Here is a 19,048-nt window from a genome sequence, read left to right on the forward strand (position 1 = left end):
CGTCACGGGGCGGGGTCGCGTTCCCGGTGACGCGGCGCGACGAGCGGCGGGCGCCAGGGGAACTGCGGGCGCGCCGCGCGTGGGCGAGCGCGCGAAGACAACGCGCCCCAGGCACGCGCAGGCGCCGTCCGTCCTCTCGGCTCAAAGCGGGTCCGTTCACGTACGCGGGGTCGGCCACCCAGCCGGGAGTTTGCCGCGCCCAGGAACCACGCGGGGCGTGCATCCAAAGGGCTTTTTCCGCCTTGAAGAGAAACTCAGAAAAGCCCTACATGTGGACCACAGAAAAGTGGGTAAGATTTGACAAAATCATAATAATTTATAAGTTATCAAGGGTTTATGAGGGCGAGGGAAGCAGGAAGGGAGGGGGGAAATGAGCTGATACCACGGCTCAAGTAGAAAGCAACGGTTTTGAGAATGATGATGGCAACAAATGTGCTTGACACCATGCATGGATGGATGGATTGTGATAAGAGTTGTACCAGCCCCCAATAAAATGATTTTTTTTAATGCAAAGTCTTACATGTGAAATCCCAAATCAAACAGTAAATTTGCAAGCTTTCTTTGAAGCAAATATACTCATCCCTCTAAGCCAAATAAAGAGCGCTGGTGGCAAAGTGCGTTAGACAGCTAGCTGTCTGAAAATTTAAAGCCTCAAAATCCCACAGGGGCAGTTCTACCAGAGTCCGAATGGACTGGAGAGCTGTGAGTTTTTGGTGTAAGCCAAATGGTCGGCTACATTCCAATTCCTCAACCTAGTGATGTTTTTGTTGTCTTTAGGGGTCAGATGCACTTAAGATCAGTAAGCTGGGGTCCAAAAGGAAGAAATAACTCAGCCAAAGTCAATACACTGATCTGTCAACAGGAACCGAATCCTCAGGCCCTACTGACTACCTCAGGACTCTTCATAAGCCTGGCTGCCTTGGTTCCAGGACATTTGTCCAGTGGGAGGTTTTCAGTAAGAATAAGCCGGAAGCCAAATTTACAGAGATAGAAGTACTTTGCAAGGAGAGAGATGAAAAAGGTTTCATCAGAGAAACATCTTGGAAGGGGAGGTGTGACGGGCTTAAGGCAACACAGTTCTCTCCAAACAAGGGAAAGGGAAAGGTTTTTCAGGAAGGTGATGCTGGAAAGATGTTACACTTCATGAAAAGAGGTAGAAAATTCTGGCAATTGAACCCACGAGGGTGGAATTTGGTAACTGGGGACACACTCAACAGATGGTACACTTGGTGACTGCACAAAGGCTGTCCTCAATTATCATCATTCAAGGGACGGTGCCTTTGAGCCTGGCAGCAAGTTCCTCTGTTCAAATCCTCAACCAAGTGTTGTTGCTTTGGAGTTCAACTCAAGGTCCCAGGTGTCTAGTCTGCTCCTGCTTCCGTGTGTCTAGTCTGAGCTGGCCAAATGCTGAATACTGAAGAACAAGAAGTAGAACTAAAAAATACATTGTTCTTGCAAAGGGGACTGAAATTAAACCTGACTCTTGCTATTTTAATAGGCAACAAGTTTAAAGTGAACTCAGTGTAGGGAGTGATTGACCCCTGTGTGTTGGCCTGGAAAAATTCCTCAAAGTCATCTGAGCATGAGCTGGCCAGGTAAAGAATCCACCTTCTTTCCAAGCCTGGCTCAACCTTTTATAAAGCGCGTAAGACAGGACTTCAAAAGTTCAAGGAAAAATGGAATTGAAGTATAATACAATTTTTTCCATGAACCATGCAAAGCCCCACTAGGAGTGACCACCAAACACCTAGATCATTTGGCAGTGCCTGGCCAGCAAGACCACTGAAAAAGATGTGTAGCCGGATAGATTCCCTGTAACGGTGAATAAGTCTCCTGATGGCCTCCATTTCCCATTCTTCAAATGAAGTGTCACTTTCCAAAAGAGGAGCCCTGGTGGCCGCATAGTGGTTGTTAGCTGCAAGGTCAACAGTTCTAAACCACCATCTGCTCCACGAGAGAAAGAAGAGGCTTTCTATTCCCCTAAAGAGTTACAGTCACAGAAACTCACAGGGGCAGTCCTACGCTGTCCCTTGGCATCGCTCTGAATCGGAACCGATTGATGGCAGTGGAGGATTGTGTGTGTGTGTGTGTGTGTGTGTTCTATAAGGAGTCCGTGAGTGTGTGTGTGTATTTTCTATAAGAGTCCGGGTGGTGCAGTCAAGGAAGCACTGGGCTGCTAACCAAAAGGTCAGCAGTTAACACCACCAGCTGGTCTTCAGGGGAAAAGTGAAGCGGTCTGCTCATGTAAAACTTGACAGCCTGAGAAACCTTGCAGAGGGTTGCCGTGAGTCAGAATCAACTCGACGGCAGTAGGTTTTCTTTCTTTTTTTTTATAAATCATTTTATTGGAGGTTCAAACAACTCTTACCACAATCCATACATATATGCATTGTATAAGCACATGTGTACATTTGTTGCCATCATCATTCTCAAAACATTTTTCTTTGTAACATTTTATTAGGAACTCATACAACTCTTATCACAATCCATACATACATCAATTGTGTAAAGCAATTTACCCTCATCATTCTCAAAACATTTGCTCTCCACCTAAACCCCTGGCATCAGGTCCTCTTTTTTTTCCCCTACCTCATGAGCCCTTGATAAATTATAAATTATTATTTTGTCATATCTTGCCCTGTCCGATGACTCCCTTCACCCCCTTTTCTGTTGTCCGTCCCCCAGGGAGGAGGTCACATGTAGATCCTTATAATCGGTTCCCTCTTTCCAACCCACTCACCCTCTACCCTCCCAGTATAGCCCCTCACACCCCTGGTCCTGAAGGTATCATCCACCCTGGATTCCCTGTGCCTACAGCTCCTATACGCACTAGTGTACAACCTCTTCTCTATCCAGACTTGCAAGGTAGAATTCGGATCATGGTAGTTGGAGGGGAGGAAGCATTTAGGAACTGGAGGAAAGCTGTATTCTTCATCGGTGCTACATTGCACCCTGACTGACTCATCTCCTCCCCTAGATCCCTCTGCGAGGGGATCTCTAGTGGCCAACAAATGGGCTTTGGGTCTCCACTCTGCACTTCCCCCTTCATTCACTCTGGTAAGATTTTTTCTTTCTGATGATGCCTTATACCTGATCCCTTCGACACCTCGTGATTGCACAGTCTGGTGTGCTTCTTCCATGTGGGTTTTGTTGCTTCTCAGCTAGATGGCCACTTGCTTACCTTCAAGCTTTTAAGACCCCAGACACTATCTCTTTTGATCCTCTAATCAAAACCAAATCCCTCTCTTTATGTTCTTAACAACTCCAGTGTCTCCTCTGGAACATTTACCACATGCTAAACTGGAAGCTCTGTGAGAGCGGGAACTGTGCTCTGATTTATGCACAGCCACATCCCCGCCCCAGGCGCTGGGCCCCTCCCCCAGTCACTCACTCACGCCAGTGCGCACCCCACCTCCAATCAGGCCCTTACAACAGAGCATTCCACAAGTTACCTTTTTCTTCCTTTAAAAAAAACCAGTATTATTGGCACATAACCCACAATTATACAATTCAGTAGTTCAGTCATATCAAGAAAAGTTGTACAGCCACTACCACATTCCATTTTAGAGCCTTTTCTTTTTTTCTCATGCTCATTGTTATTAGCTCACCATTTCCCGCAGCCTCCCCTGTCATACCCACAAAACTATGACTCCACTTAACGCCTCTAGAGAGGTGCCCAGCCTGGGTTTCATATACAGAAAAACATTCCCCCCAAAACGTACAACAAACTAAAATAGAAAAACCTTGATCAAAAAGAAAGTAGAAAATATGAAAGGCTAGAACAAATTTAAAATGGGTCAAAAGGGAGATCAAATGATAAAGTATCCAATTTTAACGTAACCACATCTATACTAATCGACCTTCCAATGCTTGCCAGCAGTGCTACCCATATCCCTGGTCCATGGTCAGAGGGGATCACCAGAGACTTAATGACGGTGTGTTTCCACTGCATTTTGTTTTCTTTAAACTGAAGCGGCTTTTTAAATGGGTTAAAAGGGAGATGAAATGATAAGATCACATTTTAACATGACTTCATCTACTATAATCAACTTTACAATGCTTTCCCAACAGATGTTTTTTTTTTTAACGTATGTTAAATGAATGAAGAGTCAATCACTCTGGAAAATGGAACTAATGCTTATCCTGCAAGATTTTTTTTCCTTTTTTTGGCAGGGGTGGGGGGAGTGGAAGAGAGCTGAGGACCCACCTTGTAGATATCAGTTAATAATAATCAATATTCATTCATTCTTGATCTCTGTCTCTCTTTCTTACTCTCTCACTCTCGCCCTCTCTCTTGTTGAGGCCAGCAAGGCCCATAGTTCTGCACCTGATTGCCCCCAGATCTTCAACCACTCCGGGATCAGCAAAAAATCAGCAATCAGGAACCAATTGACACAGTCTTACCCCCCAAGTAGGGGCTGATCTTGCCCCCCGAGTAGGGGCTGACCTTGATGCCCTGGAATACCACTCCTTGCCAGTGTTCCATTTCACAGAAGTAATCCACGTTCCTAAAGCAGGGAAGCTGGGCTCTCCAGATTCCGGCCATAGCTCTGCCAAGGACTCGCGGAGACCTTTGACAGTGCTCTGCCCTTGGGGCCTCGGTGTCTCCGTTTTTAGAATGTACGGGGTTGGTGTGGGACCTCACAACTCTGAAGGTTATTTCTCTGAGTCTCTTTCAAAGCAGCTAACACGAAGCCAGGGTGCAAGGCTGGTTCTGTGGTGGGATTCTTGCCTTCTCTCTGAAAGACCCAGCTTCTGTTCCTAGCCAATGCCCCTCAGGTGCTGCCATCACCTGTCTATCGTTGAAGGCTTATGCATTACTATGATGCTGAACAGACTAAGGGACTAGATAGAGAGGTCTGGAGATCTCTTTGTAAAAATAGGCCAATGGGGAAAAAAGAAACCCTATGGATCCTTTTGATGCCTATGTGAAACACTATTTTATAAAAATAAACAGTAAGTACATAAAATGTTTTTCTATCTGTTTTTTAAAACACCCCCTGTGGATCACAGTGGTCTCTGATGGACCATGAGGACGATGCAGGGGCAGGCAGCGGCTCATTCCTCTGTGAATGGAGTCATCGGGAAGCAGGGCCTCCTCACCAGCAAGCTCTGAGCCAGTACTGCTCTGCTCAGGGAGGCTGAGAACACAACTCATCACTTCCTAAATGAAGGAGCTTCTTGGGCATAAACAGGGACCGCAGGGGGTGGGGTAGATGACGCCCGGGACCTGGAGGCCCAGAACCACAGTCTGGTGATATCGACGTCAGTGTACATGCCATTTTGGTGAGGACTGGCAGGGGTCTGAAAAGCTGGTGAGCAGCCATCACGAGGCGGCCATGGGCCTCTCCCCGTCTGTAAGAAAGAATAAAGACAATTGAAGACACAGGAAAGCTCTCAAGAAAGGAAACAAGGAAGAGAAGGGAAACATTCCTCGCTCCTGCGGGGAGCCCAGGTGGCAGTGTTGGGTAAGAATGATTCAAACCCAGCCATCCATGGAAAGATGAGGCTGGCTACTCCCGTAAAGACTGACAGCCTCAGCTAGGGCAGCCACCAGTCGGAATCGACTCAGTGGCAGGAAGTTTGGTTTGGGGTGTATAAGTTGGAATCAGTTCAAGGGCAGTGGGTTTGAAGGTCACATGCCACACTCCACTTCATTCAACCCGCAGAACAAACCTAGAGGGTAGGGAACCACCATGAGCCCCACTTTACTTACGGCTGAGAAGGCCGAAGCTCACTGAGGGAAACATAGCGTCTTCAAGGTCCAGCTCCCGGCAAGTGGCAGAGCTGCGATTTGAGAGCAGGTGTCTCCAAGCTCCAAGACGCTGATCGTTTCAGGAAGCCTCGTTTGCTTTTCCTCCACTGTAGAACTCCATATGAAAAGGCGAGGTCTACATGCAGCCAATAAAGAGTTTTGGAGCAGGGTAGTCACCGGCCTGGACTTGGGCCACTGCTTCAAACTGGCTAAGGGCTTCCAGCTTGGTGTGGGCAGTGACTGCCTGACCAGACATCCAGAATCCAAGTCTGAGGCTGGAAACTCCTCCAGAGTACCCTGTGCCCTGTGGGCCCCTCCCCACGCCAGGCCTCAGCTTCCCCCGGCTTAAAATGAGGAAGGCAATGCTGAGCCCACGCGTCTGCATGATCTAATTAGATACTTTGGAGATTATAAACGCGGGGGGTGGGGAGGCCCAGGAGTTCTCATTAGGATTGATCCGCTGCTCCATTCAGTAAATGGTCATTTTCCTGGACTATGACTTAGTAAGCCCTTCGGTGAAACTGGAAACCAAAAATGGAATCATTTCACAAAGGGTAGGCTATTGGGGGAGTTGTTTTTCCTGCTGTTACAGTAGTTTCTGGGTCAGGCACAGAGGCCTTGCGCCGTCTCTATCCCCCCACGGCCTTTCTTTCTGCCAAGCCTGGAGGTGGCGTCACTACCACCAGCTGTCTGTGCTCTCTGGAGCCATCTCCTTGACGACTGTCACTCAGCCACCATGCCCGCCTTATTATCTCTGTAGGCAAGGTCATATCCAAGGGCTTGGAGGAAGGAGTCTGCAGCCGGATGTTTCTCATGAGGATAGAACGCTTCCGACGTGGCAGCAGTGCAGAACACCGGAGCTGGCATGATGAACAGAAGTCAGTTTTTCTAGGGCAGCGTATTCACATGGCCTCTTTGTGCAATTTCATTTTACCCGCGGGATACTGTGCTGATTGGGAATGGTTTGCCTTCATCTACTGATGAAGAAGCTAAGGCTCAGAGAGGGAACGTGATTTTCCCAAGGCCACCCTTTGTTTTTTAATTTTTCACTTAGAAATTATTTTAGACATAGAAAAAAGGTTGCAGGAAAGAGTGTCTCTCCACCTGGGTGTTGACCTTCGCCACAGGGGTCATAGTGAAGAAAAGTTCTTGTGCATGAACAGACACCTTGAAGGAATGACCCGCTGGGCCGGGGACCTCAGATCCATAGTCTCTGGCGACACCAAGGCCACTCAGCATAACAGACCACAGAGGACCAGCCTACGTTGGTGAGTAGCGACTGGGATCTGAAAAGCTGGTGAGCAGCCAGCTCTGGTGTAACCATTGCTCTTTCCCTTACTCTAAGGAAGAAGGACAATGAGCGCTGAAGGCGCATGAAACACAATTGACACATTGAACACTTAGTTCAGTGGCTTCGATGGACCACACAAACATCAATCTGCACAACCCTGAGACCAGAAGAACTGGACAGTGTCCAGCTACCACCAACGACTGCTCTGGAAACAATCCCATTAGAAGGTGCTGAATAGAATGAGAGAAAGATACGATGCACCAAAACAAAATCCTGAAGGAGACCAGACTTGCTGGTCAGATGCAGACTGGTGGGACCCTTGAAACTATGGTCGTGGTCACTCTTCGGGACTGCAACTGAGCTTTCACATCGCGCTCAATTTTCTGCAAAGCAATAGACAGGCCAATAAGAGGGATAGTGCAAGTCCGATGTGTGCACACTTAGAATTGAGCGTTTGGGATCAAGTAGTGGCATTTTCCCAAGGACAAAGTCCAGAAAGGTTAGGAACCAAGAAGGGATGGAAAGAGACAGGAGCTAGGTAGACTGCATGGCTTACACTGAGGGGAGTGCTGTGAATAAGATGAAACAAAGTATCTGAACCATTCGATGTAAAACTAAAGATCTCTGTAAACCTTCATCCAATTCACATTTAAAAGGGTTTGTTTTCTTTTGTTTGTAAGAGTACAGAGAATTCCCTTCATCCAGTTTCCCTATAGTACAATTGCCATAAAAAAGAGTAAATAGAAATCCAATTCTATGTACTAATCTAGAGACCTAGTTTCAGTTTTACACAATGCATTTTTCTAGCCCACGAGCTGACCTAGATTCTACATTGTGTTGGCTTATTATTTCTCCTTAAACAAAACCAGTCAAACACATTGCCCTCCAGTCTGTTCTGACTCGTAACCTGGATAGGTGTTCTGAGTCGCTAACTCTTTATAGGAACAGACAGCCTCTTCTTTCCCCCAGGGAGTGGCTGGCAGATTTGAACCTCAAAGTTAGCAGCGCATCGCTTTCCCAACAGCTCGACAAGCACTCTTCTGTTTAATTGCCTCCAAATCTGGAACATTGACTTTATTTACGTCTTTCATTGCATTGACACTCATGAAAAGTTCTTGACAGTTAACTGATAGAATGTCTCGAGATTAAGTTCTAGGATGTTTCCTCACAATTAAGTTCCAGTTATGCACAATTGAGGTTGCAGTGAGAATGCCACCGAAGTGAAGTTATGCCCTCTTGAGGGCATTACATCTGGGGGTGCATGATGTTAATATGTCTCAGAAATTGATGGTTTTAACACTGGCCTCTTGTCTACAGTAGTGACTGCCAAGCTTCTCTGCTGAAAATTAATATTTTTACATTTGTAATTAATAAGAACTTTGTGAGGATATACTCTGAAATGGTACAACTATCCTGTTTGTGGGTCATAGTTTCACCTACTAATTTAGCATCCATTGATAATTCATGCCAGAAATAATTACTACAGTGGTTTTTGCCAAGTGATGCTTCTCTATTTTCCCCATACTTTTTGTATTTATTAATTAGAGCTCTGCACTAAGAAAGAGCTTTCTCCCCCATACATTCATGCATTCAAATATTTTAAATATCGGTCTAGATGCATGGATATTTGTTTATTCTATGAAATATAATTTATTGTCATAAGGTTTTTTTTGTTTTTGCACAAATTATCCCGGGTTTAGCTAAGCCATACTCAAAAAATGTTCAAACTCAGGTCTGTCTGGTTCCAAGGTGGGCAGTCCATCTTTCTGCCACAGCATGTTGTCTAACTTCAGACCCTGGTGTAGGGGTTCAAACCCTGCAGGACACTTATTGACATGGCTCCATGGCAGTGAGTTTGGTCTGGTTGGTGATCTTCATCCTCCTGAGCTCCGGTGCTGTCCCGGTCATCCATCGGGCTGCTAACTGCCAGGTCAGCAGTTGGGAACCTCCAGCTGAGGGTAAGAGTTACAGTCTCAGAAATCCACAGAGGCAGTTCTGCCCTGTCTTATAGGGTCGCTATGCGTAGGAATCCATTTTTTGTTTTGGTTTTTGCTTTGTTTGTTTTTGTTTTTTGAGAATCGTCATCAGAAGACCTTGTTAGAAACCACTTGTCAGTTAGTGCCCTTTGGCTTCTACACAGCATAGTGGGTTCAGCACCCCAGCAATGCCTTCTAGGCTTGTCATCAAATGTAGAACTCTGCACAAAGTAGGCCAGTTTGTCAAGTTGACTCCAAGATGGGAAAAGAAATGAGGACTATCTCAAATCCAAAGAATCGCCTGTGAGAGATCTGCCATGGCACGCATTCTGAAGGGCAGTGCCCCTACCCAGAACAGGAGAGCCGCTCCGCTGGGTGGGTGAGGCTGGGCATCTGGACAGAGGCAGATTGTAGTATCTTCTCCTGCAGAACAACTGGTGAAATCCAACCAAGGAGCTTCACGTCAACAGCCAGGCCCTTGAACCGTTCAGGTCACAGCCCAGTGCCTAGGCATGCCGCCACCAGGGTCCCTGGGCAGGAATCCAGAGCTCTGTGTGGCAGTAGAGCAGTGCTGCTCCACCTTCCTCGTGCCGCCACCCTGTCATACAGTGCCTCGTGTGGTGGTGACCCCCAACCATAAAAATTATTTCATTGCTACTTCATCACTGTCATTTTGCTACTGCTATGAATCGGGCCATCGCTGTGAAAGGGTCGTTCGACCCCCACTCCCAAAGAGGTCTCGACCCACAGGTTGAGAACCGCTGCTGTACAGGGTAGCAAACATCAGCAAGACAGGTCCTTTGACTTGCCATTTCAACTTTCTGTGTAAATTAGGCCTCCTTCACCTCTGACATCTCATGAATAACTCATTAGCTACCTCATATTTCTATGGGCGAGGCCTTATGTGAAATGTTAAGTACTCAGAGTAAGCTCTGAAGTAACCTTACGCAACGGGGCTGGTGGTACTCCAGTTGTACAGTTGTCAAGACTGCGACTTAGAAAGGAGAAGGCTCTGCCTAGTTAGACGGGCAGAATGCCCCTGTGAGTTTCCAGGACTGTAACTCTTCGCAGGAACAGAAAATCCTGTCTTTCTCCCGTGGAGCAGCTGGTGGTTTCAATATGCTGACCCTGCGGTTAGCGGCCCGTCACGTAACCACTAAGCCCAGCTAACAGGAGTCTCAGCTAACAGGAGTCCCAGCTAACAGGAGTCCCAGCTAACAGGGGTCCCAGCTAACGGGTCCCAGCTAACAGGAGTCCCAAATACAGCCCATGTTCTGTTTGCCATGCTGTGAGCTCTGCTTGCTAAGCCAAGACTCTAGTCTAAAGAAGGAGGACCTTTTGCTAACTCACCAAAGCATTGTACGTGGCTCCTAGAAACCAAACCTCAAACTCAGCCATTGCGTCCATTCTGACTCGTGTCAACCCAACAGGACAGAGTAGAACTGCTCCTGTGGATTTCCGAGACTGTCGATCTTTACAGGAGGAGAAAGCCGCATCTTTGTCCTTGTGATTAGCAGCCCGACATGTAACCCGCCCTGCCAAGGGGGCTCCTCATGTGTTCCTATAATCCAGAATGATGTCCCTCCTCCTTCCTCTCTGACTAATTCCCAGGGTCCGTCCAAGCACAGTTTAAGAACAAGTTCTGGTAACCGCCTCCACTCTGGACTTCCACAGGACTCCCAGTCAGACACTTACAAAGGCCGATCTGTTATTTTATATGCATGTAAGTATGCATGCATTTTATCCGTTAGAATTTATCTATTCACTCTGCTGTCTCTCCTATTAGACTACAAATACCTTGAGAGGAAGGTTTGTTTTGATTGAGATTGTTTCCATACATAACACATGCCCAGTTGAAGTCTACATTCTGACCAGTTGCAGCAAAGTCATACACCCATGTGGCCACAGTCAGTTTCAGAGCTGCAATCTCCAGTAGAACTTTCTTGGCTGATGGGAATGCCCCATGTCCTGTTATCCACACGTAGCTATATGTGTGGCCAGTCGTGGCTATGCTGCTTAGAGCTGAACTCAATTCCTATTTTATTTCATTCTAAATAGCCACAGGAAGCTAGTCGTGGACAAGTAGAAGTCAGAGCCACCTCATGTGACCTCCTCTGGCTACAGGGGTGCGATAGTTTATTGTGCCAGCCTGGCCGATAAACACAAGTAGGATTAACTGAAGGACGGAGGGATAAATGGCTCAGTGAGCCTCACCTTGCTCGTTCTGTGCCTCAATTTAAAGGGGTACACTACCTGTGGGATGCCTAGCCTGTGGACTGTGTCGCTGTAAGTTGAGGTCCCTCCAATCCCACAGGATTGGAATGTACATCTCTGGAGCTGAGGACCGACAGTTGGGGACCTGCCTTGCTGTTTGCTGCCTGGGTTTATAGCCCAGCTCTCTACAGAAGGGGACTGGCAACTGGCGGCTCTCAAGCCTTAAAGGACTGCTAGTGTCTCACTGCTTTATAATTTAACTGTTAATTTCTTGTATCTATCTGTATATAATTTAACAGTTCATTTCTTGTATTATATCTCTATCTTTATAAATATATTTATATATAATTACTAGAAATCTGGTTTGTCTCTCTAGAGAACCCTGTCCAACACAAGGGGGGAAAGAGAATCAAAGTCCACATCAACCTAACGTCTCACAAAGCAGAGGTGAGACATGGCGTTCCCCTCCTACTCTGACACCAGTTGTCCCTCCCACAGCACTCTGCTTCTAGGCTGGGTTCAGTAATGCCTTGCAACAACTAATCCTCACGGCTGGGGAGTTGATTAGGGAAATGAACAGGTTATGGAATATTAAGGATATAGTCCTTTTGTTCACAGCACTTCTTTTCCATCTGGCTGACTGGTATGTTTCTCTCTGGTCTTCAGTCTCTGGGCCATGTTTGGCTTCTGTGTGGCTTAGGCCAGGGTTACAAAGCTTCTTCTGTGCTGATAAGTGCCCAGAGGGCAAGCCAGCCTCCTGCCCCAAAGCACTCAAGTTTACACCTTCCCCTGGGCCAGGAAGCCTGGGGCTCTGCCTCAAGGTCTCTGAGCTGCTCCTCGGTGTGTCTCAGGTGTCAGTGCTGCTCCTCTGCCATCTCTACCCCCAGGGATCTCAGATGCACTTTGCCCCTGAAACTTCCTTGTTGGTCATGGGATTCTCTGTTCCTGCCTCTGAACTGCCCAGTAGAATGGCAAAACTGACCAATCCCTCTATTAGAATTCACTCACCCTCTTCTCGTGGTTCTACCCAATCACCTAGTGGCAGTTCCAAAAACTATGGACAGAAAAGCCATACCAAGGAATTTCACTTCAATGCAGATACCATGCTGCCTACTTCTGTCTCCTTGCAGGTAGCATCTGGTTGTGGGTTCATTTTCTAGCTGACTCCTATCTTTCTCTGATTGGTAAAGAGGAAGGGAGCCATCATTCATTGTAGACCTTGTAAGTACTTCACCGATGAGGGGCTTCAAAAAGTTCAGGGGACATGGAATTAAAAGTTAACTCTTTGAAGCCACGATACATGATCTCATTTAACCTTCCTGCAACCCTAAGAAAGTACCGTATACAAGTGATGACATTAAGAATCCGCCAAACCAACTGCCCTTTGAATTGAGCCCCTCTCCTGCTTGTCCTGTAGGACAGAGCAGAACTGCTTCCTTGGAGTTCCTAAGGGTTGTGCATCTTCGTGAAAAAAGACAACCTCATCTTTTTCCTTTAGACCAGCAAGTGGGCAGGAACTGATAACCTTGTGGTTAGTAGCCCATTGGTTAATCTACTGTGCCACCAGGCCTCCTTGACATTAAGACTGAGTCATTTGTTAACTGCCCAAGATCCTACAGAGCTAGTGGATCCCGGGGCCTGCATCGGAACCCATATTTCTCAACTTCCAACGAGGATGTTCCTTGTACGACCGACTACTTATTGCCTTTCAGAACCCAGAAAAGGAGATTCTCTCTTGATCTTCTCCCATCATCCTTTAATTAGATTATTAGAGTAGCTAAGTCATCTCTGCTGTTGGTTTTTGAAGGTGCACAATGAGCTTAGGTGTCAACTGCTAATGTAGCCTTCCCTGTAGTTTTTCTAGTCAATTTTCACCTCTTACTGGGTGTATTTAACTAACGCATTAATACTCGATGTAATGGTTTCATGAGTTCTCTTTGAATGCAAAAAAAAAAAAAGTGAAGTACAGGTTATAAGTAAATAAATTGAATTCTTTAGCCAGGACAGAACCAAGTAACATTGTGCCCTTTCCCTTTAACAGAATCAAATTTATAATAATAATAAGTCACTTTTGCTCATGGTGATCTTCACTTCACAATTTAAAGGCTACTCCATTCAGACAATTCCTTTGTGGATTACTAGCCAATTGGAGTCTATACAAATTATTATCTCAACTAAAGCAGACTTTTAATAGACAGCCTTTATGTCTCTATCCTTGTCTAGAAGAAACTCATCTCTTAGCAAACATAGCGCCTTAAAAAACGAGGCTGGGAGTGGGACATACATAGGGCTTGAGTCAAGGATGTACGTAATGATAAGGGGAAGGAAGAACTTCTGGTGCTGCAGTTACAGGGTCTGAGTCGGGATGTGGTCGATGAATAAATCATCTTGTTTTTCACAGACCTGCTTCCCGGAACACTGAGGGAAGGTGCTATACAGATCCTGCCCGGAGAGATAAACTCCTTGGAATGCTGGAGACAGGAACTGACTGCACAGTCCAGCTCTGACCTTGAGAGGCAGGGGTAAGGGGTCACACTGTCCAATAGGCTTTCTTTCAGGAGAGCTGGGGGAGGCAGCTGCATGGTCCGGACTCAGCCCAAACAGTCTAAACTCTTAATAGTGGTAATAGGCATCGTGTTTTATCATTAACTACTTCCTGCTGAGGTCGAGAGATGAGGAGGATTAAAAGTCAGAAGGTCTGGGGCCCGGGCCGGTCAGCAGCAAACTATAAGGGTGAAGTAAAAGTTGGTTGACAGATTGGAGATGTTGCCTATTCGTTCTTGCAAAAATTTAAACACATACAGAGCCAGAAGTAATAGTAGACAGGTTATTATCAGGGGCCTGACTAGGGGTATAATTTAGGCCATGACAGGATTCTGAAACCACAGGAAGAGCTAGTGGGGCTCCACTGACGTTATTAATTTAAGAACATGCATGTTCTTCCCTTTTCTGCTGTTAGCAAGGCAAGGGCTCGGAGATTCTGTAGGGTGACTTGTGCTAAGGATGTTTTTGGAGGGAGACGAGAGAGCTAGAAATGGAATTTATAATAAATTGTATTTTGTCATTAAAGGTCTGAGCTTGAATAATAATTTGTCCTATTGCTCCTCCCGACAAACCGACTGCACGAGAGAGGAAGTAGAGCTGAGTTCTATCAGCACAGGTAGAAACACTGCGCTTTGGGGCTGGGGCAAGGCTGAGAGAGTGAGTTGCACAGCCATTTAAATTGTGTTTGTCCGTACGTGGTGAGCTGTGGAGCTATAGTAACTGGAAGGCCAGGGAACCGGAAAAAAACAACAACAACAAAACCCACCAAGGCTGGATAATCCCCTTGCCATGGTGATTAAAGATAACAATGGCTTATTTAGGAAATGCTTTGGGGAAATTAAAAGGCTGAGCTGTAGCCTGTGGGATCTGCAAGCTCCTGAAACTAAAGACAGGAAGAAGGGGAGGGCACCCACAGCCTCCAAATATCAGGCTGTTTGCTTGCTTCCTGCCCAGTCAGCCAGGCCACCGTGTTTGAGGACATGCGGTTCAGTCTCTCTGCACTGCAGGAATGAGTGTCATCACCTTTGAAGGCAATTCTGTGCTGCGTGTTCCCAGATCGCTCCACAGATCCCTACTTAGTCGTGACTTGGTGCTTCTCAAAACAACAGTTGTAAAAAGGAGGTGGCATGTCTGAGCTCCCTGAGCTTCACAAGAGGGGAGAAGTGTCATCACCCCAAGGCTGATTCCTAACAAGTGGAGGTCAGATGTGACTCCTGGCTCCAACCTTTTGGTCAATTCTGACCCCACCCATTTTCCCCATGGCACTCTGTATTTTTCTGTTCGTTGTAATGAATTATTACACAGAACTGACAGCAAATACTCACTATCACAGGGCTTATGAAGGAAATAACAGGTTAAAATTCAGATCAGGAAAGACTTGCGATACAGTTCTTTGGTTAGGACAATCTCTTCTCCACCATGTCCCCAGGCAGGGCCCCCCTCTGGCCCTCACCTGTTGGCCTAGCCTCTGCCTTGCTTATACAGTGTTACAAGGATTGTTGTTGCCGTTAAGTGCCATTGAGTTGGTCCCAACTCTTAGTGACCCTGTGCACAAAAGAATGAAGCGTTGCCTGGTGTCATTGTTGCAGCCACCATGCCAGTCCATCTGCTTGATGGCCTTCTCCTTTTCCTCTGACCCTTCACTTTACCAAGCCTACTGTCCTTTTTCAGGAACTAGTCTCTCCTGACAACTTCTCCACAGCATGTGACACAGAGTCTCACCAGCCTTGCTTGTAAGGAGCATGCAGACTGTAGTTCTTCCAAGACAGATTTGTTTGTTCTTCTGGCAGCCCACGGTGTCATCAATATTCATTGCCAGCACCATAATTCAAATGTAGCAAGGCTTCTGTGGCCTTCTTTATTCATTGTCCAACTTTCACAGGCATATGTTGTTGTTGTTGTTGTTGTTAGGTGCCATTGAGTCGGTTCCGACCCGTAGCGATCCTTTGCACAACAAAGGGAAACACTGCACAGTGCTGTGCCAGCCTCACAGCTGTTCTTATGCTTCAGCCAAGGCTGGCAGCCACTGTGCTAATCCATCTCTTTGCTGCCTGTCCACTTTACCACTCTCCTGAGAATGTCCAAAGTACGTGAGATGGAGTCTCACCCTCATTGCCTCTAAAGAGCATTCTGGTACTTCTTCCAAGATGGATTTGTTTGTCCTTTTTGCAGTTCAAAGAACTTTCAATATTCTTTGCCAGCACGTCATTCAAATGCATCAATGCATCTATAGTCATCCCCATTTAGCGTCCACATCTCACATGCCTATGAGGCCATTGAAAAGGCACACCTGACTCAAGCCACAGTATTTCCTTCTTTTTGTTTGCAAAAGGTTACTGCCTCGGAGGAGGGTCCTGCATCTAACTGCTACTCAGAACATTGCATGAGCTCACCTAGGTTCATATAATGTTTTCCCATTTTATTGGAGGCTCTTACAACTCTTATTACATACCAATGATACATCAATTGTATCCGACATATTTGTACATATATTCGATCATTCTTTTCTAGACATTTACTTTCCATTGAGCCCTTGGGATCAGCTCCTCTTTATCTCCCTCCTTCCTCACCCCCCCTCCCCCACGACCACAGTATTTTCAAATGTCTCACAGGCATGTGAAATGACTGAAAATACCAGAGCTTGTGCTTGGTACATGTGAGTCTTCAAAGTGACATCTTTCCCCTTCATTATTTAAAGAGGTAGTGTGTAACAGATTTGCCAAGACAACTCATCATTTCGTTCTGTGACTACTGCTTCCGAGAGATTTGACTGTGGATCCAAGCACACTGAAATCCCTAGGAGCTTATATCTCTTCTCCATATATCATGCTGTGTATTGGTCCAGTGGTGAGGAGTTTCATTTTCTTTACAGTGAGTTGTAATCCATACTGAAGACTGCAACCTTGATCTTCATTGGCACGTGCTTCAAGCCCTCCTCACTTTCCGCAAGCAAGATTGTGTTGTCCGCATATCTCAGATTGCTAACAAGTCTTCTAATCCTGAGGCCTTGTTCTTCATATAGCCCAGGTTCTCAGATAACTTCTCAACATGCAGATTGAATAAATAAGATGAAAGGATACACCCTGTTAGAGTAATACCAGCCTCGAACAATGTCACGGGTTCATAGGTGCAGTTGTACGACGATAATATATAAAGATTATCATAAAGTCATAGACGATAGGAAAGGTAGGAGAGAAGATAAAATAAGGAGTCAGCTATTTTATGGTAGCATGCTCACCTCCGGGATAGCCATGCTCTCAGCAGCCAGATCCATGCAGAGAGAGGAGGAGGCGCCAGAGGATGGGGGAGAGGGGAGGGGATATATTTCTGATCAAGGCTTATATATCCATAGAGGCGTTCAAGCCCCCCTGATTATAAGTAACCACATACATAACAGGAAGGGGCTGTACAATAGACATACGCATCACAGGAAGGGGATGAGCTAGGGATGTACACGTAATAGGAAGGGAAGGGACTCGGGGTACACGTGACAAGATAGGCGGAACCTAGATTCAAGATGGCAGCCTAACCTTAGTCATCCTTGAGTGGGCTTGGCCTTGTCTCTGGGCTCTCCTTCAGGGAAAAAATACACTATCCTTATCACCAGGGTGTGGGCCCCACCTATGGTGGGACATTCCCTGGATGGCTGATGCCCTCAGGGAAACAACTTCTGAGCAGCTGACTGCCCACCATGTGCTAGCAAGCCGCAGACAACCTGGGAAAAACCTTTCTTTACCCCACAAACCCTGACACACCCCTTTCTTGATTTTAAACCCTGCAATATTCCCTTGTTCTTTTCCTCTTGATCCATGTACAGGTTTGGCACGAGCACAAGAAAGTGTTCTGGAATTCCTATTCCTCTCAGTATTATCCATAGTTTGTGATGATCCAGACAGTCAAATGCCTTTGCATAGCCAATAAAACACAAGTAAACAACTTTCTGGTCTGCTGTACTTAAGCAGAGAACAGCCGTGGAACAAAGGTCCTGAGCAGTGCACTGTGCTCTCAAGACTTCTTCTAGAAGGTACTCTTGCTCTGTGGGTTGATGAAATTAGCTCAGTAGCACTGCAGTCATCATCCTCAGAAATGTTTATTAAACACCTACTGGGACATAGCCCTGGGGGTTAAAAACAAGACAGCAGAGCCAGTTTCCTGAAGAGTGAGTGTGTTAATCTGTGTAGAGAAACAAATCCAGGGAGACTTATCTAGGTGGATAAGAAAGTGGTTCGTATACAAGAGCAATTGAATATTGAAAACACATCCCAGCCCAGTCCAGATCAAGCCCATAAGTCCAATATTAGCCCATAGGACCAATACCGATCTATAAAGTCCTATTCAGACTCAGGCAACACATGCAATGACGCTGAATGCAGATCACAGGCCAGTGAGTGGGAAGTCCTGTGGATCCAGTGGCATTGTATTTCATGGTGTAGCTCTATCAAAAAATCAGAGCACTGAAAGCAATGTCCAAGACATCTCTGACCGAATGGAAAAAAGAAAGCAAGAACAAATTCCACCATGTATACGTAGCACAATGAGGAAAAGGTCTATCACAAAAAGTACAAGATGAGAGCAAAGAATCCACACATAGATGTAATAATCCTGAACATCAATAGTTTTAATTTCCCCATTAAAAGACAAAGGCTGGAAGACTGGATTAGAAAACAAAATCCAGCAATATGTTGGACATATCACAGACAAAAACAGCTAGAGTCATGAGTCTGCTGAGGGGAGAGTATGGTTTTTATTTCCACAGGGAAAGAGGGACCGGACTTCAAATGATGCTCCAAGACAGGAATGTAACATACCAGCATGAAGCAAGGAACCAATAGAGAGGTCTGAGGGACTGGCCCCAATCCCAACTACATGGACAGACCCCCTTGCCACTGAAGAATCCACTTCAGAAGACAGCAATGAAGCGATAGCTCAGGGAGAGGGACATGTCTGATCAGAACACACAGGAGCAAATGAAGGGGGAAGAAGAGAGTGAAACACATCCTGGCTCACCAAGCCCTGAGGATGATATTCCTGCTCAGAGCAGCCAATGCAGAGAGAACCATAGGGCCAGCCCCACTACCAGACATGTCAGCCCTCTAGCACTACGGAGGACACCACTGGAGACACGTTGCGGGAATTGCGCCCAATCTGACACCGCCACACTGAGGTGCACACACCACACTGAAGTGTACGCCCAATCTGACACCACCACACAGGCAAAACACTAAAGGTGTGCAACAGAACAGCAAGGGGAACAGAGCAACAAAGTCC

General features: G+C 46.3%; 1 long non-coding RNA gene across 1 annotated transcript; it reads left to right on the forward strand.

The window, feature by feature from the left end:
- Nucleotides 1-25: 25 nt before the first annotated feature.
- On the forward strand, nucleotides 26-17,083 carry LOC142459140 (uncharacterized). The gene is made up of 4 exons (XR_012786454.1): nucleotides 26-290; nucleotides 10,634-10,745; nucleotides 11,613-11,683; nucleotides 13,638-17,083. It is a non-coding gene; the product is annotated as an uncharacterized LOC142459140 (long non-coding RNA).
- Nucleotides 17,084-19,048: the final 1,965 nt, after the last annotated feature.

The sequence above is a fragment of the Tenrec ecaudatus genome, chromosome 10 (genome assembly GCF_050624435.1).
Source record: "Tenrec ecaudatus isolate mTenEca1 chromosome 10, mTenEca1.hap1, whole genome shotgun sequence".
Taxonomy (NCBI): domain Eukaryota; kingdom Metazoa; phylum Chordata; class Mammalia; order Afrosoricida; family Tenrecidae; genus Tenrec; species Tenrec ecaudatus.